Source organism: Herpailurus yagouaroundi, unplaced genomic scaffold (assembly GCF_014898765.1).
Source record: "Herpailurus yagouaroundi ecotype Mexico unplaced genomic scaffold, PumYag 100, whole genome shotgun sequence".
In the NCBI taxonomy this organism is placed as follows: domain Eukaryota; kingdom Metazoa; phylum Chordata; class Mammalia; order Carnivora; family Felidae; genus Herpailurus; species Herpailurus yagouaroundi.
The window spans coordinates 84,159,931-84,169,980 of NW_024412391.1; the positions used below are offsets into that span (position 1 = coordinate 84,159,931).

At 40.4% G+C, this 10,050-nt stretch overlaps 1 protein-coding gene across 1 annotated transcript in view; it reads right to left on the minus strand.

Annotated features, from left to right (window-relative positions):
• Window positions 1-9,677, minus strand: part of SLC26A3 (solute carrier family 26 member 3) — a 47,619-nt gene extending 37,942 nt beyond the window's left edge. Inside the window, exon 1 of the mRNA XM_040472939.1 lies at window positions 9,343-9,677. The gene's annotated coding sequence lies outside the window, so the exon portion shown is untranslated. The remainder of the gene's footprint in view (window positions 1-9,342) is intronic.
• Window positions 9,678-10,050: the final 373 nt, after the last annotated feature.

Sequence of the window (10,050 nt, forward strand, 5' to 3'; positions counted from 1 at the left end):
CTCCAGACCCACATATTTAACTGCCTACTCATCATCTCCACTTGGATGCCCCATAGGCATGTCAAACTTGACACATCCAAACCTGAACACTTGATTTTTTTCTCCCAAATCCGCTTCATCTCTAATCTTCCCCCTCCCAGTAAAGAGCACCCCCTGAACTCACGTCAGAAACCTGTTGCAAACACTCTTCTCTGGCACTCTCTCCACCCCCAGCCAATCTATCATCATCAAGGCCTGATGAATCGACTTCCAATATGTATCACAGACCTATCATTTTCCATCTCCACATGTCTCCCTAGCCTGATCCACCACCCTCTCTCGCTAGAGCCCCACGCTGCCCTTGCTTCCTCTCGGTCCTCTCAAGTCTCTTTGCCACCCATAGTTGTGATCTCTTTCTGCTAGACTCTTCGAGGAGCTAATAATTATCCTTAAGATGAAAGGCCTCCAGGGGCGCCTGGGTGGCGCAGTCAGTTAAGCGTCCGACTTCAGCCAGGTCACGATCTCGCGGTCCGCGAGTTCGAGCCCCGCGTCGGGCTCTGGGCTGATGGCTCGGAGCCTGGAGCCTATTTCCGATTCTGTGTCTCCCTCTCTCTCTGCCCCTCGCCCGTTCATGCTCTGTCTCTCTCTGTCCCAAAAATAAATAAACGTTGAAAAAAAAATTAAAAAAAAAAAAAAGATGAAAGGCCTCCAAAGTCTTGCATGATACCCCCCCTGCTCACCTCTCCAACGTCATCTGGTCCTGCTCTCTCCATTGTTTTCTCCACTCCAGCCACAGTGGCGTCTTTTAGTCCCCTGAATTTTCCACCTCCTTCTAGACATTGTTTCCTTTGCTTAAAAGCTCTTCTTTCCTGCCTCTCTGGCTTTACTTAGCTTCAGTTTCTCAGAGAGAGCCCATTTGATCCCGGAATCTAAAGCAGCTACTCTAGTGGTATTCTTCCGTAGCTTCCTGTACTTTTCTAACATAGCATCATAATTTTAAGATAAATGTTTTTGTGACTTCTTGTAATGGTTGCCTCCCTCATTAGGAAGAAAGCTCCATACAAGCAGGGACCTTGGACTGTCTTATTCACTACTGTGAATAAGTAGCTAGAATAAACCTATCACAGAACTGGTGGAATGACAGTTAAACGGATGAATTATATTCCACACAACACAATTCCAAAAGAATTTGGACGAGTCACTAGAGTTTGTTCTAAATTAATGTCACCTGTATTTTTTAAAATCTTTTTAATGTTTATTTATTTTTGAGAGAGAGACAGAATGTGAGTGGGGGTGGGGCAGAGAGAGAGGGACACGCGGAACTTGAGGCAGGCTCCAGGCTCTGAGCTGTCAGCACAGAGCCCGACGCGGGGCTCGAACCCACAAACTGTGCGATCATGACCTGAGCTGAAGTCGGACGCCCAACTGGCTGAGCCACGCAGGCGCCCCAATGTAACCTGTATTTTTAAACTTGGCTCAACCAGATACTAACTGTGTAATTGAGTTAGATATGGCATCATTTAGAGCATATAATAGTGCTTTTGAACTATTGTGCATTGATCAAACCGTGTTCTTAGGTTTGGTTGCTAAAAGAATTAGAAAATAGTGCATGTAAAGATAGAATCTCAGAACCATGAATCATACTAAAAATGATTTATTTTGGAACAAACAATAGTTTGGTGAGGGTGACAGGATACAAGTTGAACAAAGATGAATCAAAAGCATTCCTACATACTAACAATAACTAAACAGAAAATGTAAAGAAAGAAAGGTGTCATCGGTAACAGCAACAAAAGCTATTAGGACAGGTAGGAATAAATTTTACCCAAAGACACATAAGACTTTTATAGAGAAAATTGCAAAACATTACTAGGGACCAAAGGAAACTTGAGAAAAATGTACAGCCATCTATCTTCATGAATGCAAAGGCTCAATATCAAAGATAAATTAACCTATTACAAATTACTCTGTTACATTAAATGTTACTGCAATACCAGTCTAAAAGTTTTCCCCCCATAGAACTTGAGGAACTTGTCCTGAAACTTGTATGGAAGCAAAAAAGGGCCGAGAGAGTCAAAACTATTCTGATGAGGAAAAAATGGGAAGACTCGCTCTGTCAGGTATAAAGACGTATTACAAAGCTTTGTTAATTCACTCTCTCGTTGTGCTATAGGACACAAATGGAATAGAATGGAAGGCCAGAAACATATATTAAAACTTAATATACGATGGAGGCTGCATTATAGCAGAGAAGAGGTGAACTGCTCCAGGATGGTTATCTAGTACAACAAGTACAATTTAGACCTCAATTTCACACCATACACACAAAAAAAGCTTTTACGTTGACGAAAGACCTAAATGTAAGAAGCAAAATTTTTAAACTTTCAGAAAAAAAAAAAAAAGAAGAATACCATCGAAACCTTGGGATAACGTATTTTCTTAAACAAGTCACGGGGCGCCCGGGTGGCTCAGTCGGTTAAGCTACCGACTTCGGCTCAGGTCATGATCTCACGGTCCGTGAGTTTGAGCCCCGCGTCGGGCTCTGTGCTGACAGCTCAGAGCCTGGAGCCTGTTTCAGATTCTGTGTCTCCCTCTCTCTCTCTGACCCTCCCCTGTTCATGCTCTGTCTCTCTCTGTCTCAAAAATAAATAAAATTAAAAAAAAAAATAAACAAGTCACAAAACTGCACATCGTAAAGGAATTTGGTATCAATAAACCCTACTCTGTATGAATTAAAAATGAAATTCACTGTAACAAAAGTGAAGACAAGCTGTTAGACTGGACAAGATATTTGCCCCGGTTAAGTCTTCAGAAAGATTCATGTCCAGAATATACAAAGAACTTCTAGGAGTCAACAAGACAAAAGGCAAAATCTCCATATGAACTGTCAATTTCCGGGGAACCTGAACTGCCAGTTAATATATGAAAAGATGTTCACCAGTGATCTGGAAAAGTAAATCACAACCACGGTGAGGTACATTTCACACCTTTCATTCGGAGGGGTGGAACTAGATTTGGTGGAGCCTGAAGTTTATATAATTTGTGGAGTTCATTTTAAGAAAAAGAATACAAAATTACAAATATGAAATGAGCTGTGGGACTTTAAAGGGCCCCAGGAAAATGAAGGGCTCTGAAAGTTAAGCTCCATTTACTTCGTGGTAAATCTCTTTTGCCTGCAATGCCTCAAAATGCCAAGGGTACCAGGATGTGGAACAATAGGAACTCTTACACTGCTGTTGTGAGTATAAACCGGGGCAATCACTTCAGAGAGCAGTTTGGCACTGTCTTGTCCAGTTGAGGACACACGTATTCTAAGACTTGGCAGTTCTCTGAAGTACATATCCTTCAGAAATGTTGCCAAGTGTTCAGAAATGTTCATAGCAGCAATGTTTTAATGGTGGTGGGGTGGATATCCTAAGTGTCCAATTATAAGATGATGTATAAAGAAATTATTCTTTGTTCATAAAATGGAATTGCATACAGTGATGAAAATTAATGTATTAGAGCTACACATAACACGAATTCATCTGGTAAGCAGAAATCGAGTGAAAAATATTATGAAGTAAGTGCAACATGATTCTGTTCGTATGAAGCTAAAAAAACATGAAAAATACATACGATTCAGAGACACATAGCAACTGTCTAAAAGCAAGCAATGGAATGATAAGAAATTAAGGATAGAGGTTACTCTTGTGGCCAGGTGGAGGAAATTTACCGGGGGAAGACCTACTGACAGGGCTTCAACTGCATCTGTAACATTGTTAACATTTCTTTTTCCTACTGCAGATTTCTTTTGTGTTAAAATTTGAGGTATGAGTTTTCTAGGGTGATCATAACAAAGTACCATCAACTAAGTGGCTTGAAACAATAGAAATTTATTCTCCCACGGTTTCGGAGGCCAGAAATCCAAAAGCAAGGTGTCACAGGGCTCGGTCCCCTGAGAGACCCTGGGTGGAATCCTTCCTTGCCTCCTCCTAGCTTCTGGGGGTGGCCACAAGCCTGTGTTCTGTGTCTGGCAGCTGCGCAGTCCTGATTCCTGCCTCTGGCAGTGCTTGGTGCTCTCACTGTGTCTCTGTCTTCCCTTCTTTTTATAAGGAGACTAGTCATTTTAGATTAAGGGCCCATCCTACTTCAGTATGACCTCATTTTTACTAATGACAGTGGCCCTATTTCCAAATAAGGTCATTCTGAAGTACCTAGTTAGGACTTTAACATATCTTTGGGGGGGGGGGGTACAATTCAAGCCACTCAAGGTGTAATTCACATGCAGCGAAATATACAAATCTTAAACGTATGTTTTGTGAGTTTTGACAAATACCCACTTGTATTAGGTTCTATTGATCCTGTAACAACCACAAATTTAGTAGCTTAAGACAGCACAAATTTATTATCTTATAGTTCTGTAGAACTCACTGGACTAAAATCAAGGTGTTGATTGAGCTGTGTTCCTTTCTGTGGGCTCTAGAGGAGAATCTACCTCCTTGCCTTTTCTAGTTTCTACAGACATTCCACATACTTTGGATCTTAACCCCTTCCTCCATATTCAAAGCCAGCAGTGTTAACATTTCTTTTCCCTTACTTTTGTTGCCATTTTCTCTTTCTGACTATAGGTGGGAAAGATTCTCTACCTTTAAGGGCTCATACGATTAGATTGAGCCCACTCAAATAGTGTCCTCATCTCAAGGCCCTTAACGTCAATCATATTCCCAAAGTCCTTTGTGCCACTTAAGATAACATATTCACAGGTTTGGAGCATTAGGATATGGATGTCCTTGGGGGCCATATTCTGCCTGCCATCCCATGTAACACCCATGCCATCAAAGTATGGAACATTTCAGTCCCCCAGAAAATGTCTTCATGCCTCTTCTCAGTCAATCTCAGCCACCCCCAGAGGCAACCTCTGTTCTGATTTCTATCGCCTTTGATTAGTTTGGTCTGTTCTAGAACTTCATGTAAATGGGGCATACAGTATGTTCTCTTTTCTGTGTAGCTTCTGTCTCACCGCATAATATTAAAAAAAAATTTTTTTTGATGTTCATTTATTTTTGAGAGAGAGAGAGAGACAGAGTGCAAGCAGGGGAGGGGGGTAGAGAAAGAGGGAGACACAGAATCCCAAGCAGGCTCCAGGCTGTGAGCTGTCAGCACAGAGCCCAACGTGGGGCTCGAACCCACGAGCCCTGAGATCATGACCCGAGCTGAAATCAGACGCTCAACCGACCGAGCCACCCAGGTGCCCCTCACTGTGTGATATTTTTGAGGTTCACCTATGTTGCTACACGTATTAGCTGCCCATTTTTAAATTGTTGAATAGTATTCCATTGGATGAATGCACCAAAATTTGTTTGTACATTCTCTTGTTGACGGACATTTGGGTTGTTTCAATCTGGGGTGATTATAAACTTTCTTGTACAAGTCTTTTTTGGACACGTGTTTTAATTTCTATTGGATAATGACTTAGAAGCATTGCTGGGTCATGGCATAGGAATATATTAACTTTATGTGAAACTACCAACTTGTTTTACAAAAGTAGTTTTACCAGTTTAACTTCCCACCGTCCATGTATGACAATTCCAGTTACTCCTCATCTTCACCAACATTTCGTATTATTGATCTGTGCAATTTTAGCCATTAGATGAGTGCCTGTTTTATTCCTTTTTTTTTTTTTAAAGCAAAATGTTTTTCCTCAAACAACAAAATAAGAAACATTCCTCAAAAGGTTAGCTCAAGTTTCAAGGGTGTAAAGCTTTGGGAGGATACGTTAGCTAACTATTTTTAATGCCATTGTATGATTATAACTTAGGAGCACTCTTAAAAAATTAGCAGCTATTGAGCCTTAACATAACAAATGTTACTGATTTACACATATCCTAGGAAATAAATCTTTTCTTCATAATCTTTTCATCATCACAATTGACATGATGCCTTGAATTAAATACTTCTCTTGGATTTTTAACATTTTCCCATTTCCTGAACATGGAATAAATAAACAAATAAATAAACATGTGTCTTATTTATTTATCTTTCTATCCCTGGCACAGTGTTGGAAATATCACCGGTGCTCTAAAAGGCTTTTGAGTGACTAACACAAATAAATACGCATATTGATTTAAATCATGAATATGAAAGACCAGCGTTATCTATCTCTCTTTTAATAGAAAACAGACTTTCAAATTTGCACTAAAATCAAAATTTGATACCAGCTAAAAATTTGAGTTGAGATAAATCCTTTTTATCCCATTCTTCATTTATGGTGGAAGAATCTGCTTAATTGAAGAAGAAAATGAGCACTTATAAAAAAGAGAAGTCGAAGACATTTGATGTTCATGTTCTAAACCACGAAGTTTCCATCCACAAAGTTGTTCCAGATGTGGTATCACATGACTCATAACACTTTCGAGATGGGTGTTTTTATTTTAGTAGCCTGGTATCACCCTCTTCTACAACATGGCGTGGGCTACGAAATGTACTGAATTCTATTAGAAGAGTCTCCGGATAAAATTTTCATGAATCAAACCCGAGTTGAATGTAACAGAAATGCCTGTCTGGGTTAGAATTCAGAAACCCCATTAGCGCTCCGTAAAAACATGTGTGTGAGTGTGCAAGTGTGAATTTTTCAGTGGCCATAGTTCTCATCAGATTCCCAAAAGCCAAGAAATATGAAAATTATAGAGCAGAACTAATAGATTTAATATCGCAGCTACACTGACGTGTCAAACATATCCGTTTGTATATAACGATTAGTGGACTCATTTAAATATTTATTCATTTAATTAACTCATTTAATAACTGTATTAAATAACTATTTAAGTAACCTGATTTTTCTTCAGAGTTGACCATTTAAGTGTTTGGCGGAGTACATGAAAACAAATTTCCTGGCAAAATGAAGGTGCATCCCCAGATGTCATTGACAAAATGGGCAGAAATTACACCAGGAGGCAAATCTCTCAGTCGGGAAGAGAACTAGAAAACTTCAACTCTCCTAGATTAACTGTTAGGTCTTGACTTTCAGTCATTACTGATTTTTCTAATAGAGCCCAGGGTGTTTTTTCACAGATTCAATTTGCCCATGCAGAGCATCTTTCTCAGTTTCCTTCAGGATTTAGGCAATAAGACAGTTATTTGTTTGTTTATTCATAAAGACAGACCCCCAAACGATTCCTATCCATCAAAGAAAATAATTCCCAGTTTAATATGAATCTCTTTTAATCCCTCTTAGTGTCGAAACCAGGCACTGGATGGAAACTCGAATTTCAGAATGGAGAAAAAAGATTCCAACAAACCAGCAATCAGCGATCGGAAGCAAATCAGGAGTGTGCGGGTGGCTAAGCTGGTTAAGCGACTGGATGGATTTAGGCTCAGGTCATGATCTCATGATCTCACAGTTGTGAGATGGGCCTTGAGCTTGGCGTGGAGCCTGCTTAAGATTCTCTCTCTTCCTCTGCACCTGCCCTCATGTGCCCATGTACTCAAAAGAGAGCCCGTGCTCTCTCTCAAAAAAAAAAAAAAAAAAAAAAAAGAAGAAGAGAAAGAAGCAAATTAAACCTTTTGATGTGTTTTATTTTGGTTCAACTTGAGACTTGGTTTAGAAAAAAGCACACTGGGAAGAGGAGAAGCAATCCCGTAGAGCACAGTCGGGTGGAAGCCTTTAGATCAGAGTGACCTCGTGGAGGCCAAGTCATCCTGGGTGAATCCAGGGGTGGGCGTGGTGCACAGAGGGAGTGGGAGGTGATGCCGAAACATTTGCAGGAAGTACATTTTGTCCAAACTTGAAGACGGTCACCTGGGGCTCACAACTCTGATTCCAAGCTTAAGTCACATTTCCTTTATTGTTTATTGTCACTCCGGTTTGTTTTATTATGTGTGGTGATGTGATAAGACTTCTTAATAGCAATATTAGAATGAAGGATTACCTTTTATATGTTTGAAGATAATATTATAACCTTCTGACCTCACCATTCCGGGCTCCCCTCCCATCCCCCATCTTCATTGCAGAGGTGGGACTCCCAGTACAACAATGGGCGTTATTGCCAACATTCCTTAACGGTTTGGAAGGAAGCCAACTTCATCTTGGGAGGGTTGTAAAAGAGTTGGCAGGGTTTCGCACCAGCTTCATCATGGTAGAATTTTCTAGTAAACAGTAAAGGTTTCCAACAAGAAACGGTAAGAGTCACCAAGACTCCGGACATCTGGACACTCATAAGACTGAATGGATCTATTTTTATTTTGTGCCAAAACAAAGGGGTCCTTTTTGGCCATTTTCTTAGTTCCTGATGTCACATGTTACACTTTTTGCTTATTTTCTGGAATTCTTATCCTTTTGTCCATGATCGTAAATTCTCTTTATTCTTCTATCTCTGAGAGCAGTCACCTTCTGGCTTGTTCTTCTATCGGCCATCACCTCTGGTTGCCTGGGCTTTGTTTTGTTCCTCCGCTTTTTTTTTTTTTAATGTTTATTTGTTCTTGAAAGAGAGAGACAGAGAGACAGAGTGTGAGTGAGGGAGGGGCAGAGAGAGACGGAGACACAGAATCCGAAACAGGCTCCGGGCTCTGAGCTGTCAGCACAGAGCCCGATGCGGGGCTCAAACTCACAAACCATGAGATCATGACCTGAGCCGAAGTCGGATGCTTAACCGACTGAGCCACCCAGGTGCCCCTGTTCGTCTGCTTTTCTAACTCTACATTCACTCTTTTAGAGGAATTCATTCTCTTTACAGTCATGGTTCCAAAATCAGCATCTATCTCTCTCTCTACTCATTCAGGTGTAAATCTCATTCTTCTAGTTGCCTACAAGAATGTTCCCTTTAAGCCACCCTGCAGCTTCTCAAACTAAGAACATCTAAAATTACTGTTACCATGGGTCCATACTAGCACAGTTCAGGGTACTCCTCAAGCAAAGTTTTCCCACAGTCAAGCCCTTTTCCTTCCCACCCCTGAGTCCTTTCTGTAAATTCTCATTGAGTATTTGAGTAAAAAACAGCAGGTAAGTGGATGAAGCCCCAAATTTGCTACTCAGTCCTCAAGAATTTGCATCAAGATCTCTCTCTATCAAAGTATTTCATTTTCTTTTCTACTTTTCCTTAATTTGACTCAAATCAATCCATTTGTCTATTGTCCTTTCCATGTTCACTTTCTACTTTTACAAGTTACGCATGCACATTGTAAAAACAAAAATAGAGAAAGAGAGTTACATCGTATGGAAATACACAGAATAAAAATGAACGTCCCCTTCCACCACTTCAACTGTGTTTTTCAACAAAGCTAATCAAGAGAGAGCATAGAATTTTCCATTATATCAATAGATTTAGATAAGAAGATAAATTACAATAATCTTTTACCTTCTGTATCTGTTTAAATAGCACTGACCTTTGAAGATTTTTAAAGGATTTGGTGGGTGCAAGACAAAAATTCTATTTTTCCTCTGGATGTGCTCATAGGACAGGTAGACATTGCTACCTCTGCAAATGCCGAACAGAAGAACTGGAAGCAAATAGTGGCTAAAATAAGCAAAGCAGATAAGCCTTGTATAGGAGTTTCCCAGAAGAACCAACCTCGGCTGGGTAAAAGCAGATACCATCCGGTGTAATCAGGTACTTATGCCCTCGGGTTCTGTCTTCTTTCTTCTTCCCCTCCTCCCCCTCTGCTAGTGTGTGAGGCAGAGCGGTGGGCTCACCTCCCCTCACTTGACATAGATCATTTCCCAGGAACCATCTGTCTCCTGAGCCCCAGGCACAACCATTCCTAGGAGTGCTCAACAGTGCCCTCCGAGCCTCACTGATCATCTTGACAAAATTCTTCATAGGCCCTCTCAAATAAACATCATCTGTACAGTTTGTTTTTTGGACTGCGTTGGCCATTGATTTATGTACACATTGAAAAGTGTATTGAAAAGTGTATTATTGAATAGTACACAGGCATATAATTTAGAATTGATCAGATGTGAATGCTGTGGTCATTTCTAAAAACATATGTATAGATAGATAGCATCAGGCATTTGGTTACAAACAAACATAACTCTGCTACTGAAGCATTGTTCCTATGAGGAAATCAGATTTGATTGACAATCTTTTGATT